This window comes from Malus sylvestris, chromosome 15 (assembly GCF_916048215.2).
Source record: "Malus sylvestris chromosome 15, drMalSylv7.2, whole genome shotgun sequence".
Lineage (NCBI taxonomy): Eukaryota > Viridiplantae > Streptophyta > Magnoliopsida > Rosales > Rosaceae > Malus > Malus sylvestris.
This window is the reverse complement of record NC_062274.1, coordinates 16,036,522-16,055,587: the sequence shown is the minus strand read 5'-3', so window position 1 is coordinate 16,055,587 and position 19,066 is coordinate 16,036,522. Positions and strand designations below refer to the sequence as shown.

Below are 19,066 nucleotides of genomic sequence, written 5' to 3'. Positions count from 1 at the left end.
TAAATGGATTTCGCAAGGTCGTTCTTCACAGGGATTATTAAATAATTCGAAACAAATCAAATTCCAATTAATTATTGTAAAGTAGAAATTGAGGTGATTGATTTTATAACCTACTTAAATTAAAAATGAATTTAATTAATAAAAATAAGACAATTTGCAATATTAAAACTAGAGGGAAAATAAAACAGTTTTGGGAGAAATCAAATTAAGAAAGCATTAGGGTTCCACCATCACCTAACAATCCTATGAACTTTTACCAATTACTCATGATCTACACATGTCACTTTGAAGGTTAGATTTTCTTAATTCATATTCTATTTGGAACCTCCAACATATAACGTATATCTAACATGCAACCCGTCCGGATGTTCAGATCAAATCTGAACATCAAATCTGAACATGAAAGACTCATTATGTTTTATGAAAACGCTTTGAAAAACCATGCAATCCTTAAGACGTGATGTTCATCCTAAGTGAAATTACAATTATTAATCACAAGAAGCCAACGTAAATTTCAGGGAACCTTCTGACCAAAATTGCATCAAATTACTTTTCTAAAAATCCTAATGGTGACCAGGCATTAAGACAATTAGATAGTTTTTATCCCGGTGATTAACAATTCAAAGTATGCATGCAATCAATCATAAGCAATTAAATAATGTTTGTACCATACTTGACTAATCCCGAAACTACTGAGCACCGGTCAACGTTATACCGTCAAAGACCCATAAGAGTTTCCCTTCAACCAGGAGGCCAATCACAATGCGACACGTGTTGACATCAGAAGCCAATCACAGCGCGACACGTGTCAACATCAGAAGCCAATCACAACACGACACGTGTCAATATTAGAACAAAACTAGAAACTCTCTTCTATAAATAGGGATCATTCTCCCACAATAATCTCTAATGTCATTTTGTACTAAATTATTCACTAGAACTCACTAAACCAGAGCTTGAACCTATGTATTTGTGTAAACCCTTCACAATTAATGAGAACTCCTCTACTCCGTGGACGTAGCCAATCTGGGTGAACCACGTACATCCTGTGTTTGCTTCTCTGTCTCTATTCATTTACGTACTTATCCTCACTAGTGACCGAAGCAACCAAGCGAATGTCACAAAACCTGACACTTTCTGTTGTACCAAAGTCCACGCTGATTTTGTGCATCAACATTTGGCGCCGTCTGTGGGAAACGACACTTATTCCCACTCTCTTCAGCTTTGTCAAGCTGGTTTCCACCGCTCGTACACTCTCTTTTGGCCAAGCATCTCTCTCCGATATGGGGAGCGAAAGAAGCCACAGCACACAGAATGACACCCCCGCTGGACCTAGTATGAAGCAACGAAAGCAGGAAGGAAATAGAGTTACTCTTCAGGCTAAAGTCGATGAGCTAGAGGTTCAGAACAACAAGATAGCGATGAAGAATGAAGTCCTCCAGGAACAATATGAAAAACTTTTCGAGATGCTTCACGAGGCTAGGCAGGCTTAAACACATAAGCTCGTCGCCCCTGTTGAGGTCAACAATCAACTGAATGCCCCCCAACACGGAGGGTCGCCGATATCCGACACGGACATCCCTGATAGGGATCGAGCTACACATCAATGTGATAATCAACATGAGACTTCTCTCAACCCAGCTGCTTCAACCCGAAGCAGGAGAAGTAGAGGAAAACACCTCCTCACAGAGGGTGTGGAAGGATCAAAAGCTGTCTATCGCGATTGTCGAGACTTCCTAAAGCAACGTCGAGAGAATCCCATCCACATAAGCTCGAAGATCAATGACCCAAGAGTTTCTGAAAGACTCGGTCCTCTTCCACGACCCAGGCCAGCCGCCAATCTAGGGAATGGGCAGCAAGTCCCAGAAGAATATGAGGGTACTGGGGACTCGGAAACATTCCGACATACTCACTCTAGAAGTCAGTGTGGCGAGTCCAAAGAACGATCACGCTATCTTGATCAAACTTTCCTACTTCCAAGAGGCGATGAGAACTTAAAGAAGAAAACTTCGGTGGTGCACGACTCCACTCAGGACCCCCTTGTCCTGCAGCTCCTTGAGGAAGTAAACAAGCTGAAGGCTGAACGTCAAGCCGAGATACCTGACTGGAACCAACCCAGGCCAGGCCCTCTCACAAGAAGGATCCTCAACACTCCCCTCCAAGCGAAGACAAAGCAGAAGCTTGACTTACAACTCTATACTGGAAAGGAAGACCCGATTGAACACCTTAACCTCTTTGAGTCCACCATGGTATACCGGGGACACACCGACGAAGAACGGTGCCTTCTCTTCCCCTCCACCCTCTCTGGCGGAGCTTTAAACTGGTATTGTCGTCTTCCACCTGAGACAGTAGACTCATTTGAAGAGTTGAGGAAGCTGTTTGTCTCTCAACACATCTTCCAGACCGATCGCTTGCATTCCGCAGATGACTTGTACACTATTCGCTAGAAGCCGGACGAGTCATTACGAAAGTACGCTGGCCGCTTCAGCCATGAGTATTCTCGCTGCGCTGAGGCAGATGACAAGACCGCCCTCAAGGCTTTCACTGCAGGCTTACGTGACTGTTTCTTTAAGTACATGATCAATGCCAACACTTGGAAGACTTACTCTGAGGTGATGACACAAGCTTACAACCATGCCTCCGCCGAGGCAAGGACATATCAAGGGAAACCCCCTACAGTCACCCCTTATCAGCAAGTAGGGAATGGAGGCCAGATCCAACCGAATGAAAAGACCTCAACCTTCCAAATGGCAGCAGCACACCCCCCTGCCTCATTTAATGCTTCGCCAAGTCAGCAGACATATCAATCTCAGGGCAAAAGGAAAGACTTCCATCCTCACCAATCTCATTTTAATAAAAAGAATAAAGGGCACTATCGCGATAACTCAGGATATCGTCACAATAATGCCCGCCCCCAGGCAGTCAACGCAGTGGGCCAATCACGTGTCAAGACAGGCCCTACCCCGAGGTATGAGACATACACCTCTTTGAATGCTACATGTGCTGCCATCTACCCCAGTATAGCTCACCTGATACCAAAGCCAAAGCCAAGACAGCCAGATTACAAGTCCACGAAGAACACGGGCATGTTTTGCTGCTACCACGAGTATAATGGCCATGATAGTGAGAAGTGCATTATCCTCCGTGACCATATTGAAGCTTTGGCACGTGAAGGAAAAATTGATCAGTTCCTCCTTCACCCTCCAAGGGATAACCGTAACCAACGCCAGGTGAATGTGATATATTCCATAAGCGGCGGCACACCCATGTCTGAATCTTCCAATAGGGCCATGAAAAACAGTGAACGAACTTTGAGACCTGGCCATCAAGTGTTTCACGTGGAAGACATCAGAGGAGGCAAGTATCAAAAGCCTAACTGGGATCCAATATGTTTCTACCCTGAGGAAGAGAGAGGTATCATCTACCCTCACAATGACCCGCTGATCGTGGAAGCTTACATAGCAAATTTTGATGTGAAACGAATCCTGATAGACATAGGTGCTTCAGTCAATATCATGTTTGTTGAAGCTTTCAAGGCACTTAATGTAGCTGAACATTTGCTCGATCGCTCGATTTCTCCTCTGATAAGCTTCTCTGGCGATATCGTGCAACCTTTAGGGAGTATACACTTACCCTTCACCATTGGTACAGGCCCCTACACAGCTACTATTACCACTAACTTCTTAGTGGTCAATTGCCCGACGGCATACAATGTCATCTTTGGGCGCACAGGCATCAATGATCTCAAGGCCATGGTATCCACACATATGTTGTTGATGAAGTTTCCAACCCCTTTCGGCAATGGGTACATCAGGGGAGATCAACTTAGTGCTCGATCATGTTACAACACTTCAGTCAAACAACAACACCTGTCTGTCCCCAAGGAGACTCTCTCTATACATAACCAGGTCGTAAAGATCAGTCCAGATGAATCCAACTCGGGTCTTCAGGATGGCAACAGTCAGCCCGACGACCCTCGAGATGACTCATTCACCCAGCAAGCACAACCCGCTGAAGAGTTAGAGAAGGTCTCTATCTCCAAAGACCATCCAGACCGCATGGTGAAGATTGGCACTACTTTGTCACCACCCCTTCGGTTGTCGCTGATCTCCTTTTTGCAAGAGAACGCCGAGGTCTTCGCTTGGTCATATAAGGATATGCCGGGCATCTCTCCCGATATCATCTGTCACCACTTGAGTATTGATCCCAAGACCAAACCAGTAAAACAGAAGCGAAGATCTTATGATATTGAGCGATACGAGGCGATGAAAGCAGAAGTTGAAAAACTCAAGGACATAGGCTTCGTCCGTGAAGTCAATTACCCAACATGGGTAGCAAATGTTGTCCTTGTTAAGAAAAATCCGACCAAGGAAAGTCTCCTGCTTCAAAAGGTCTTGTGGAGAATGTGTGTCGACTACACCGACCTAAACAAAGGATGCCCGAAGGATAGTTTCCCTCTTCCTCTCATTGATAGACTTATAGACTCTACGGCAGGGTGTGAGCTCTTGAGCTTCATGGACGCTTATTCAGGATACAACCAAATCCTCATGAACCCCTCAGACCAAGAACACACGGCTTTCACTACTGACAGATGACTGTATTGCTATAAAGTCATGCTTTTCGGCCTAAAGAATGCAGGAGCAACTGATCAGAGACTGGTCAATTCAATGTTCGCCGAACAGATTAGGAAGAGCATGGAAGTTTACGTTGATGATATGCTAGTCAAGAGCAAACATGCTGACCAACACATCACCAACCTATCTGAAACTTTCACCATTCTAAAGAGGTATCGAATGAGGTTGAACCCCAATAAATGTGCCTTCGGCGTGGGTTCTGGCAAATTCTTAGGCTTCATGATTAGCCAACGAGGTATTGAAGCTAACCCCGAAAAGATCAAAGCAATCCTCGACATGAAAGAGCCCGTAACTTCAAAGGATATCCAAAGCCTTACTGGCAAGGTGGCAGCCTTAACCAGATTCATCTCTAAGGCCACAGACAGATGTGCTCCTTTCTTCAAAGCACTCAAGGGCAATAAAAAGTACATTACATGGACAGAAGAATGTGCTAAGGCATTCAGGAACCTCAAAGAGTACATGAGTAAAGCCCCTCTGCTCTCCAAACCAGAAGTTGGTGACACTCTCATTATCTATCTATCGGTTTCGGCTTCAGCAGTCAGTTCTGTTCTTATTCGAAAGGACAGTGGGGTTGAAAGACCCGTCTACTACGCTAGCAAGGCTCTACAAGATGCAGAGACACGATACTCCAACATTGAGAAATTAGCTCTAGCATTGGTTATGTCTGCTCGAAAACTTCGCCCTTATTTCCAAGCACACGCCATCATTGTGCTTACCAATCACCCTCTTCGACAGATACTCCAGAGTCCTGACACGTCTGGGCGAATGATCAAATGGGCGATATCATTGGGTGAGTTTGACATCTCCTACCAACCAAAACCAGCCGAAAAAGGTTAGGCTATAGCAGATTTCATCGCCGACTTCACATATCCTGTTGACATTGCTTCCACACCTGAAGCAGTAGCTTTATTACCATCGGAAGCTCAGAAAGTAGAATCAACGACCCCAGCATGGAGTCTGTATGTTGATGGCTCATCCAACCAACAGGGCTGCGGAGCAGGATTAGTCCTCACTACCCCCGACAAAGTGGCGATGGAATACGCTCTTCGTTTCAAATTCAGGGCATCGAACAACGAGGCCGAATACGAAGCCCTTCTAGCAGGCTTGCGTTTGGCCAGACACCTTGGGGTTAAACGAATTGATATCTTCAGTGACTCTCAATTAGTGGTCAATCAAGTCACAAACAACTTTGATGCTAAGGATAGCTCCATGGCAGCATATCTTGCGCAAACGCGACTTTTGCTCAAGCACTTCCACTACCAGATCGCCCAAGTTCCTCGAACGGCAAACAGTCATGCAGACGCTTTGGCTCGCCTCGCCTCGGCAGTGGAAGACAAGATTGGGAGAAAAATTCATGTCGAATTGTTGGCAGAACCAAGCACCATGGTTGCGGAGGTGTGCAATTTACAACAAGAAGATAGTTGGATCACCCAAATTTATAAATTCCTTGCTCATGGCACCCTCCCAATTGACAAAGTCCAAGCTAAGCAGATTCGATACAAGTCTGCCCGCTACCTGATCATTAATGACCAACTCTACAAGCGCGGTTTCACCCTGCCATACCTAAGATGCCTTACACCTGCGGAGGCGGAAATTGTCCTTCGGGAAATACATGAAGGAGTCTGCGGAGATCATGCTGGGTCTCGATCCCTAGTACACAAGACTTTTCGCCAAGGATACTATTGGCCAACACTTCACCAAGATGCCATCAGAATATCTCGCTCCTGTGATAAGTGTCAACGCTACGCCACTATCCCTCACTCCTCTCCCGAGCCGCTCACTCCTATGATCAGCCCTTGGCCCTTCGCCCAATGGGGACTTGATTTGATCGGCCCAATGCCTGCAGGGAAGGGCAAAGTCCGCTATGCAATCGTTGCAGTTGACTACTTCACAAAGTGGGCTGAAGTAGAACCCTTGGCAACCATTACTGAGGGAAAAATAGAAGACTTCGTATGGAAGAACATCCTCTGCAGATTCGGCATTCCCAATGCGATAGTCACGGACAATGGGCGGCAGTTCGACAACAAGAAGTTCAAGATGTTCTGCTCTAAGTTCAACATCAACTTATGTTTTGCCTCTCCAGCCCATCCCCAGTCTAACGGACAAGTCGAGGCCGTTAACAAAATAATCAAGCGCACTCTGAAAACTAGCTTGGACAAAGCTAAAGCTTGTTGGCCAGAATTCGTACCCCAAGTTCTTTGGTCATACCGCACTTCATATCGGACTTCCACAGGAGAAACTCCGTTCTCACTTGCTTTTGGTACAGAAGCAGTTGTCCCAGTTGAGCTTGAGCAAGCAACATACCGAATCCAGAACTACATACAGAGGGAGAACGACAAGCAACTCACCCTCAACCTGGATCTAGTCGAGGAACACAGAAATCAGGCTCACCTGAGGAATGTCGCCTACAAGCAGCGCATCTCCAACTACTATGACTCAAGGGTCAAACCTCGCTCTTTCAAGATGGGAGATTGGGTACTGAAGAAAAGATTACTCTGTGATAGAGTCCCGAGTGAAGGAACACTCAGTCCTAACTGGGACGGACCGTTCGAGATCGTCGGCATCAGCCGCCCTGGCTCCTACAAGCTCAGAAGCTCCGACGGCAAGACCCTTGGCCATCCATGGAATGCTGACCACTTGAAGTACTATTACAAATAGACTCATATTGTACAAGTGTTAAGCTACAGCCGTTCGACATCCTATGTAACAAAGACCATTTGGTATGAATTCAATAAAGAGATGATTCAGCCAACTCGGCCCTAAACTCTTTTACATTCTGAGCAATGAAACACTCAAGTGTTGAAGCTTCAACGCACATGTTTCCAATACAAAATAAAATCCAAAGTATATGTCAACAAGACTATACAAAGGATCTATGCAAACATAGCCAAACATTCATCAATGATAGGGCAAACACTTGAAACTTGATAATACAAACACTTGCTTGATAATGCAAACACTCATAAACATACAAAACAAAAAAAAACTCTCAGGCTTATAACATGGCACATGCCATACAAACAACAAACTAGTGCAGGTAGAGTACATGCAGAAAGTGAAAGCACTTCTAGTCATCCTCATCTGAGGTTGAACCCCTGATCATATCACTATGAGTCCTACCGCCATTTTCTGCATTTCCAAACTCGTCATCACCCTGATGACTCTGCTCATCAGCACTAGCCTCATCACCAGACTCATCTGCACTGCTAGAATAAACGGCAAGTTTGAAGGTTTCGCCTTTTCGATGATGCTCATCTATTTCTTCATGGTATTTTCGAAGAACGCTTCCATCATCATAACGATCAAGGACAGCCATCCATTTCCTTTTTTCAAAGTGAACTTCCCGGGTACAGCGAGGTCTAAGGACATGGAGAAAGGCCGGGGAACCCAAGAATTCATTCACAGCAGCTTCCTTCTCAGTCGGGATACTACTCTTCAGCTCAGAAACCTCAACCAAGGCACTATCCAACTCCTCTTTAGCCTTGGAAACCTCGAGCATAGTTGTCTCCAACTGTTTCTTAGTCGCCTCCAACTGTACTTTGAGTCTCAAGTTCTCACCATTCCGCCTCTTCAAACTCTCAAAATGTTGATCCCTGACTTCAATGGCCTCAGCTAAAGCTTTGCTCGTCTTCCTGGCATCATTCACAAGCTGCTTATTCTCTTTCAATTTCACCTTGCACCGTTCAGCCTCTCGCAGTCTGTCGTGATACTCAGCCATGACCTGCATGACAAGACGATCATCACCACTAAAATAATGCTAATAAAGAGGAGAAAACAAGGGAATGACAAAGTAACACTCACATATGAAGACAGCTTCAACATCCGGTCGCAATCCCATTCATCTTTAGCTAAGGGCTCTCCGAGCTCATCGAAAGTGAATCGACGCCCTGCCAGGCAATTGTTGATATACCCAAAGTCCTTTGGCCGCATGACAACCTTCAAATCCTTCCAAAGGACACTGCCAACCTCTTCCTTATCTTTACCCTTGCTGCTAGAACTAGGATCACCTTCCTGCCCAATGTGTTCCCTAACTGAAGGAAATATGGGATTAATAGTAGGAAGAGGAGGCAACAATCGCCTATCTTCCCCGGCAACTATGGCAGCAGCACATCCAATGGCCTCAGCTTCAGCTTTCTTCGAGGCAGCAACCTTGAGGACTTCTTCTCGAGACTTAGTTTTAATGATTGGTCTCACTCGGTGCTTGCGAGCTTCCTTGTGAAACAGTATGTCTTCTGAAGGAACTAACATGGGCACTCTCCTTTTCTTGGTGCTAGTCTCCACTTTCTTGCCCACCTTCTCCACTGAACAAGGAAAATCAAAGTAAGGAATACCACATTATATATCTATATAAAAAAAAAGAGGGGAAGAACAAGGATCAAGTAAGGATACAACTTACTCGCTCGTCTCTGGCACTCTGAAACTAAGGGCTGGAAATCGTACTTCCGAAACAAGGGTCGTAGTTTACCCAAGTGTCTATCTTCTTTAGGCACCCTCAGCACTTTCTCTACATCAGCTAGCTCCTGTCCGGAGAGTTTGATGGTGCCTCGTGTCACTGCATGAAGAAAAATCTTAGAAGCAAGAGAAAATCACAACAATAGCAAATAATGAGAAAATGGATACATTACAACCTACAGTCTGGAAGTGAGTAGGAACACGTCGCTCAGGCGTGACACCCTTAGCATGCTCTCCCAATCATTATAAAGAAAGCACCAACGTTTCTTCCATGTGCAGTACGACTTTCTCTTATTAAAGACAACACGCTCTCTCTCGCTCCGACATGCACATTCAGCATAACCAGTACATGCTTTCACCGGGCGCATCTTATAACAGTAGCGCCACTGATGGAAGGAAGGCTCACCTAATCCACACTCCATCCAAATAATATAAAACCCGATCAGGGTATCCCAGAAACCAGGGTTGAGTTGCCCAGGTGCATAACCAATAAAAGCCAGCATTCGTTGCAACCATGGATGCAAAGGTAAATTTACCCCCAAGGTCACTAATGTCTGGGTATAGAACATAACATGACCCTTGGGCGGCTCCGAAGGCAATTCTTCACAACGCACCAAACGTATTCCTACACTACGGGGGATACTACATGATTGCCTTAGGGCCTCAAGCTGCTTTTCGCTATCTAACAAGTTATTTTCTAAATGGTCCGCTGTGAACTCAGAGCGAAATATGGGTATGGCATCACAAACAACCCCCTCACCCACTCGTATGGAGGAAGAACCAATCTCGGCTAAGGTTTGACAATTGTGAGGATCAGAACGACATATGGGTATGGCGTCACAAACAACCCCCTCACCCACTAACATGGAGGAAGAACCAATATTGGCTAAGGTTTGACAATTGTGAGGATCATCCAACGTTTCTTTTGTACAAGACTCTAACAAAGGCCATGAAGACCCCGACATTGCAGGCTCAAACCTAGAGCCCGAGCTAGGGGAGCCCTCATCACTTAGACTTCCAGACTCCGACATCTACAACAAACAGAAACAAACTCTATCACTACATGAAGGATCAAAACATAAGGAAGCTCACAGGGCATCAAGAACAGCTCAACCAGTTCATTATGTTCTTCACAAAATACATGAACATTCCAACAATTCAACAAAAAAGGAAAACATCCAATGTTGTGGAGAAGACTACCAACCTGAAGATGGTGCAGCAAAGCAATGCTAGAATCCCTCTCAAGGAAAAAGCACTCGGTCTTCAAAAATCACTACAAGATGAGCAAATGAAGGTAAGGTAAAGAATGGAAACTTATCATTCTTATATATAGTTCAACATGACTATTAACATTCAAAATTCAAATTCAAACCATGAGAAAGCCCCACATGGAAAATCTTCAAACCTCTAACATTAGGGCGTTTCAAATTTCAAATGTTTCAGTTCCCCCCTCCAACCAAAAAAAAAAAAAAAAAAAATCCGAAAAAAAAAAAATATATATATATATATATATATAATAATAATAATAATAATAAATTAAAAAAATTAAAAAAAATAAAAAAAATAAAAAAAAAAAGGGAAGGGGGAACACAGCAGCTTCATCAATGGGATTCAACTCCCAATCTCAAAAGCTTCGCACTATGTTCATCAAGATAGTGCGAAGCACAATCAATTTATGGTGCCAACAAAAGCTTCATCCATGGAGGACAAGTATAAATCTCAAAAGCTTCGCACTATGTTCATCAAGATAGTGCGAAGCACAATCAATTTATGGTGCCAACAAAAGCTTCATCCATGGAGGACAAGTATCAATCTCAAAAGTTTCGCACTATGTTCATCAAGATAGTGCGAAGCACAATCAATTTATGGTGCCAACAAAAGCTTCATCAATGGAGGACAAATATCAATCTCAAAAGCTTCGCACTATGTTCATCAAGATAGTGCGAAGCACAATCAATTTATGGTGCCAATAAAAGCTTCACCTGTAAAGCTTCAATACTAAAGCTTCACCTATAAAGCTTCAACCCCAAAGCTTCACCTATAAAGCTTCAAACACAAAGCTTCACCTATAAAGCTTCAACACCAAAGCTTCACCTATAAAGCTTCACCTATCAAGCTTCAACCCCAATGTTTCACCTACAATACAAAATTTCAACACCAAAACATATAAAAGCTTCGCACACTATTCATCAAGATAGTGCAAAGCTCATTCAAGTTTTGTATCCTAAAAAAAAAGCTTCAACTAGTCACGCTATATACCCAAGCAAAAATCTATAGTCAATAAACCTTACCTATTAAACTATTTCCCAAACACAAAACCTTGTGACAAATAAACAAATTTTGTTCACAAAACCAAGATTCCCTTGAACTTGTACAAAAACACGGGTCAACACAAACATTTGTTTTGTTCTACACCCACAACATCCCTGTCATAACCAAACAAGCAATTATGTATATGTTTCCAAACATATTATAATAAATCAAACAACAAGCCAAAATCCCAAGTTTAACTACAAATCCAACCCAAGCAACCTTTTTCCCTCTCTTCCTCTTCCGCCTCCTTTCATCTATCAAATTTCTGCAACCTTTGCTCTTCTCCAGTGGAGCTGAATTTTGGACACCCTATAGTTCTTGAGCAGATGAACAACTTTCAAGAAGGAATCGTTTCTGTTTGAGCGACGGAAATTAAAGTGTTGAGGCTCCAAACACGACAGTCGGATTCCCGCAAATTTAAAGACTGCTGTGATGTTTCGAAGATCTGGAAATATTTAACCGTTAGTTCATTCTGAATTTTTGATATATCATGAAAGAGATGATAAGGAACAACTTTTTTGAAGAAAGTATGTTGATCTGAACAAGAAAAAATGAAGTTTCGAAGCTCACAATATGTCTGACGGATTAACAGCAAAATGATGCACAGTTACTCATCATACCTGAATATCTGGAGTTGTATTACTCCGATGAATCTCAAAATTGGATATGTTGTAGTTCACCAGCTAAGGAACAACTTCGATGAAGAAAGTATGTTGATCTGAACAAGAGAAAATGGAGTTTCGAAGTTCACAAAAAGTCTGACAGGTTGACAGAAAAATGATGAACAGTCACTCATCATACCTGAATTTCTGGAATTGTACTGCTCCGATGGATCTCAAATTTGGATATGTTGTAGCTGACAAGGTGAGGAACAACTTCGATGAAGAAAGTATGTTGAGCTGAACAAGACAAAATGGAGTTTAGAAGCTCACAACAAGTCTGACGGGTTAACAGAAAATTGATGAACAGTTACTCATCATACCTGAATTTCTGAAGTTGTATTACTCTGATGGATCTCAAATTTGGATATGTTGTAGTTCACAAGATAAGGAACAACTTTCATGAAGACGACTTTGCGATCTGAGCTATAGAGAATGGTGTTATCTTGCTTCCACTCAGGCTGATTAGTGGAAACGAAAAGCAATTCCACCAAAGAAAAGATGAAAAAGAGAGAAAAGCTACTAATTGCACTTGATCTTGTCTAGTCAATAGCATGCAGCATCAAACACACAAAAGTTGGAAATATTTTTAGATAAGGCATATATGAAGGTGTGACATCAAAACACGGCTTCGTTACTTTGACAAATTAGTAGCAAGCCAGACACCTCATTCGGCAACTCTCCTCGCCTGAAGACTTGGGGGACTCCCACCATATGCTACTGCACCTTGATACTCGGAAGTCTCACAACCACTCAGTGACTTGGATTTTTCAAGTCTCCAACCGAGAAGTTTTCCTCACTCAGGAAATTAAGGGAACACTACCTCAAACTACACGCTTCACTCACAAAGCTCCAACAATACAAGTTTCAACAAAAGAAAAAATTCAAAGAACTTTCTGAAGAAGGCTTTGGTGTATTTAACACAATATGTTGAAATGAAGCAAAGCTTATTTATTAATACTTCCGATAGGCTACAAATATGTACATGTACATGAGTCAAAATAAACAAACAAGAGGGAGCCTTCATAAAAATTGCTTAGGGGAAGTGTCAGCAGTCGGTAGAGCCCCAGAAAGAGAAAGCACCGGAGGGTGGTTATCCGGAGTCTCAGTACTTGACAAAACCCCAGAAGGAGGAGGCATTGGAGGTTCATCATTTGAAGCTTCGTTACCAGGTACAGCTCCAGAAGACGAAGGCAATAAATGCCTTTGGAACAAACCCACAAACCGCTGATGATCAAGTAAAACCTTACCATCAGATTCCTTCATCTGGTCAAGCTTCCTCTTCATGTTTGTAGCATAGTCATGGGCGAGCCGGTGCAACTGTTTATTCTCATGCTTGAGCCCTTTAATCTCCTGTTTGAGACTCATCACTTCAGCAGCCAATGATTCAACTTGGCGGGTTCTAGCAAATAGGCGTTGGGCCATATTAGACACAGAACCTGCACACTGAACACTAAGAGCCAGAGAGTCCTTAACAGCCAACTCATCAGACCGTTTGGAAAGTAGTCTGTTATCTTTGGGAGTGAGAAGGTTCCTGGCCACCACTGCAGCGGTCATATCATTCTTCATCACAGAATCCCCAACGATAAGATGACCAGTAGGGGATATGAAGGATGGGCGCCATATGTTGTCTGGAGAAGGCGTGGCTGTCTCTTCTCCAAGGTTCAAGTCAAAACGACGGTCGGAGGGTCCAGACATTTTCAAATGTGTTGAAAAGGGAAGAGGTCAGACAAATCAAAATCTTAGAAGTGCAAGAATGGAGCTTCTACTGGTAGAGATTCAAGTGTGCTGTGGAACTTAATGCCAGCCTCTATAAATATCTGCAATCGACGGAGCTTCAGAAATCGAAGAGGCGTTTGCTTTTTCAAAAGCTGGGCTGCTCAGAGGGCACGAGGGCCGATCTCAGAAATCGAAGAAGCACCTGCTTTTTCAGTCTCGTCAGCATCTGTCACATGCACACTCAGCTTTGCGGAAATTACGGGCAATCTGTCGAAGATTTCTGGTGAAGTAGAAAGCACGTGAATCTTACTATTCAATCACCGCTCTCCACATGCACCATCAACTCCTCGGGTACCACATATAACTTTGTCAAAGATCTCTGACAAAGTTTAGGCACGAGAATTTTGAAGTTCCAGCTACCCTACTATTACCCACAAGGGTAAAGGAACAGCACCACTGCTTGACAACTAGAAAGTCCTTATGTGTGTCGACCTCTGTGTTTTGCGGCAAGACAGGTTGGCAAGAACGTCCAACCTTTACTCACATTCGAGAAAAGACTCCCAACATAATTACTTTCTCAAAAGCCGAAGCGGCACCACTTTCCGAATCTCGAGAGCCAGATCCCCGACGGGATTGCTTGTTCGAAAATCGAAGAGGCACAGCTCTCAGAATTTCGAGAGCCAGATTTCCTTAGATAAAGCTTGTCTGTAATCTTCACACGCAACATCAGCTTTACAGATACCACATACATCTTTTTCAAAGTGCTCTGACAAAGTTAAAACACGTGAAGCTGACAGCTCCCACTACATTGCTGTGACCGAGAATAGTAAAGGAATAGCATTACTACTTGCTATTGAGAAATTCCTATATATGTCGACCTCCCTCCTCCACGGACAGACAAACTTGCAAAAATGCTCAACCATTTCTCGCATTCGAGAAGGCACCCTCGACATAACCTCTCGAAATACTCAGCTTTATTTCCCCCCGATAATACCTCAGCAAATAAGCCACACCAAGAACAAGAGTATCTCATATCATCAGGGTCGAAAGCAAGAGTATCCCATATCATGCTTTCTCCCTGTCTTTGTCTTTGTCCTTGTCCACACCTGCAGGACAAGGAGAAAGAGAGCAGTCAGTCGGAACCTGAAATCAAACCTCCAATCTGGAATTGACTGCCTGGAACCTTTGCCTGGTTGCTTACTTAGCATTGCTCTCGAGTACTCATCCTCAACTGCTGTCAAGGTCACGAATTCCACCGGCAAATACCTCATGACAGTTGATCAGATATTGGCTCTTTACACTGAAGCTGGCAAGCGTGGATGAGTCACTATGAAGGAATGTTCTGAAGAACCATTTAAATGCAAAGGTTGCACACCACTTCTGCCATGCAAAAGATTGAAGCAGAAGGGTCAACGATGAGCTGAAACAGATCACTACATCACCACACTTTTCCATACCACCTTCACTATTCCGTCAACAGCAAAAGTATCCCATATCATCAAGGTCGAACGTACTCTAGATTTGATGGACTTGTTTTGACCCTCAAATTCTTGAGTCGGCCTTATACTCTGGAGGGAACTAGAAAACCCTCCAACACAGTTCAAGAATAAGCCTGTGGAAAGTTACTTCTTCAAAAGCAAAAGTATCTCATATCATCTCTTATCCATTTGCTTCTCATTATCCTGGCAGTTGAATGAGAGACAAGGAGAAGGAGAACAATCAACCGAAAGCCGAAGTCAAACCTCTGATCCTGGGTTGCTTGCTTGGAAGTTTGACTGCTTACCTTGTCTGTCACCTCTTTCGGCAGATCTCCTAGCTCGGCGACTTGGGGGACTCTTACTATAGGGTTTGTATCGCACTTGACCAAGCCCGAAACTACAAGTAAGCTTCAAGTGAAATTGATACATTACCTTGTGCATCTTCATCGGTTAAAGATACCACCCCTGGATGGAGGAAGCGTACTTCCAGAGAAGATACCACATCTACTTATGAGAAAGATAAGGCAAGTGAAGACGATGCCACACCTCGGTACTTAGAAGTTTCGTGATTACTCAGCGGCTTGGATCTTGCAAGTCCCCAACCGAGGATCTTCCCTCACTCGGGAACTTAGGGGAGCACTGTTTGTACCATACTTGACTAATCCCGAAACTACTGAGCACCGGTCAACGTTATACCGTCAAAGACCCAGAAGAGTTTCCCTTCAACCAGGAGGCCAATCACAATGCGACACGTGTTGACATCAGAAGCCAATCACAGCGCGACACGTGTCAACATCAGAAGCCAATCACAACACGACACGTGTCAATATTAGAACAAAACTAGAAACTCTCTTCTATAAATAGGGATCATTCTCCCACAATAATCTCTAATGTCATTTTGTACTAAACTATTCACTAGAACTCACTAAACCAGAGCTTGAACCTATGTATTTGTGTAAACCCTTCACAATTAATGAGAACTCCTCTACTCCGTGGACGTAGCCAATCTGGGTGAACCACGTACATCCTGTGTTTGCTTCTCTGTCTCTATTCATTTACGTACTTATCCTCACTAGTGACCGAAGCAACCAAGCGAAGGTCACAAAACCTGACACTTTCTGTTGTACCAAAGTCCACGCTGATTTTGTGCATCAACAAATAAAAATCACATATTCATGCTAAGGCTCAAGGTTTCGCCCTAGCAAAAGAAATTAGTTACGCATATTCATAATTGAAATCATAGAAAATATTATTAAGAAAAGGATTGAAAACACCTTCAAGTAGAAAATCTCAAAAACCCTAGCAATTCTATTTGTCTCCAAAATTGCATAAAATAAAGCGTAGTGAAAAACTGTAGACGGCCAAGCAATATATCTGCTAAGCCCCCCCCCCCCCCACACAAACCCTAAAAATAGGTCCTTTATTCCCACTAGGAAACTAAAAATAATAATAAATAAAATAGGAAACATAATCCTAAATTAAATGGTAAAATTCGTCTAAAATTTGAACAGCCACGTTTTAGACCCATAAGCTGCTCCAAAACTGGAACAATATAGCTGGATTTAATGTTTGGAATATTATGAACACTTCTCCAGAAGGCCACAAACTCATCCGATGTCATCTTGGGCTCCAAAAACGTAATTTAAGCCCAAAAACGTCATTTTTCAGCATTGTGTATGGCTCCTTTATTTTATCGTCAGAAAATAACCGCTTGGTGGAAAAATCCCAGATTTTGATATGATCAGGCTAAGTGACTCACGAACGTCCTTCAACTGAAATTACTCCAAAATTCGTCCATTTGTTCCTGTTTTGCTTTGGAGGAAATCAAAAGTCCTATATTGAAAATACAATTCAAAGCATCAAAATTCTTCCAAAATATTAACCAAAATATACTAAGATTAGGGTAAAATATATAATATAAAATCTACTCATCAGTTTCCTCTAAGGTTTTTACTGTTCTTCTTCTTCCTCTACCTCAATTGTTGAATATATCATCGCGAAGAACTGTTTGGAACATGTTTACTTCTAGTTCTCAACCTAACAGTTACTTATATCTTTGATTTTTTGTTTGGTGTAACTCTTGACTATTAACTCAATGTTTATTTATGCAATCCAAGATGGTGCGGTATCATCGCCTATCTTGGACTGCAAATCTAATTTTACTGCAAATTTTAAGTGGAGCGGTATAATTGTCCACCCTGATTTGCATATTTAAATTTTATCGCAATTTTAGGTGGTGCGGTATAATTGTCCACCATGCTTTGCATATTTAAATTTTATCGCAATTTTAGGTGGTGCGGTATAATCGTCCACCTTACTCTACATATTTAAATTTTCCTGCTGTTTAAAGTAGTGCGGAATAATCGCTCATCCTATACTTGTTTCGATGAGAATGGTGTGGTACAATTGCCCTTCTCATTAATAATGTAAATCTTGAGCCTGAAGTTTCGAGTACTTATCATTTTACCCTGAAGATCAAAATTTTGTAAGAACCAGAAGTTCTAACAATATATTCATCCATAACACATATTATTGCAAGTTCTTACACACCTCATTTTTCTTTTAGAAAAGAAAATGACAAACTTGGCAAAGCTTGATTTTGCTGCCCTGGACATTACTGGAAAGAATTACCTTACATGGGTACTGGATACCAAGATCCATCTGGAAGCAGCAAATCTTGGAGATACCATCAGGGAAGAGAGCAGCTCATCCTCTTAACATCGGGCAAAGGCTATGATTTTTATTCGTCGCCATCTTGATGAGGCATTAAAGAGCGAGTACTTAACGATTGAAGATCCATTAGCCCTCTGGAAGGCCTTGAGAAACAGATACAATCACCAGACAACGGTAATTCTTCCAAGAGCTGACTATGACTTAACTCACCTAAGGATCCAGGATTTCAAATCAGTGGCTGAGTAAAATTCGGTGTTGTTCAGAATTACCTCTCAGATGAAGCTCTGTGGGGATACTATTACTGAGGAGATGTTATTGGAAAAAACTTTAAGCACATTCCACGCCTTTAACATGCTCATGCAGCAGTAGTATAAAGCGCGAGGCTTCACTGAATACAACCAGCTGATATCTGTGCTCCTAGTAGCTGAACAGAACAATGAGCTTCTGATGAAAAACCATAATTCACAACCTACTGGATCAGCACCGTTCCCATAAGTGAATGCTGTTTCCCTTGAAAGGAATACCATATCCTCCCGTGGCAATAATTATAAACGAGGACGTGGCTACAAGCAAGGCCGGTGGAAAGGGAAATGTAAGAACCATGGTGTCCAGTTTCACAACCAGGTTCCAAGGCATAATCCAGGCCCGAACTTTAAAAATGCAAATCGCCATAAAGGAAAAGCTCATATGAACACTCCTATAAATCCTGAAGGAGGTTGCCATAGGTGTGGTGGCAACGGACATTGGGCGCGTACTTGTCGCACCCCAAAGCATCTGGTGGAGCTGTATCAAGCCTCCTTCAAGGAGAAGGGTGTCGAGATCAATTTCTTCGACCAGGCTCAACCAATGGAAACACTTGATCCAGTGACCAATTTATCAGGACAGTTAAACATAACCCATCTGGCTACTACAGACTTTATTAATGAAAGAGGGAATAAAGTTTATGGGTCCGATTGAATTATTTATATTTAATGTACTCTTGTTATTTGTACTTGTGGTTTAATGCTCGCATTTTCAATTTAATAAAAGTAGTATTCAAGTATGAATAAACTGCTTTTTCTTTACTCAGAGAATATGGATAAAAATTATGGTTATTCTCAAAACAAGAGCAATGGCGGAGACTTTTGTCTTGCAGACA

The 19,066-nt window shown here is 42.7% G+C and overlaps 1 pseudogene; it reads right to left on the bottom strand.

The window, feature by feature from the left end:
• Nucleotides 1-7,563: 7,563 nt before the first annotated feature.
• LOC126605061 (uncharacterized) lies at nucleotides 7,564-10,189 on the bottom strand (annotated as a pseudogene).
• Nucleotides 10,190-19,066: the final 8,877 nt, after the last annotated feature.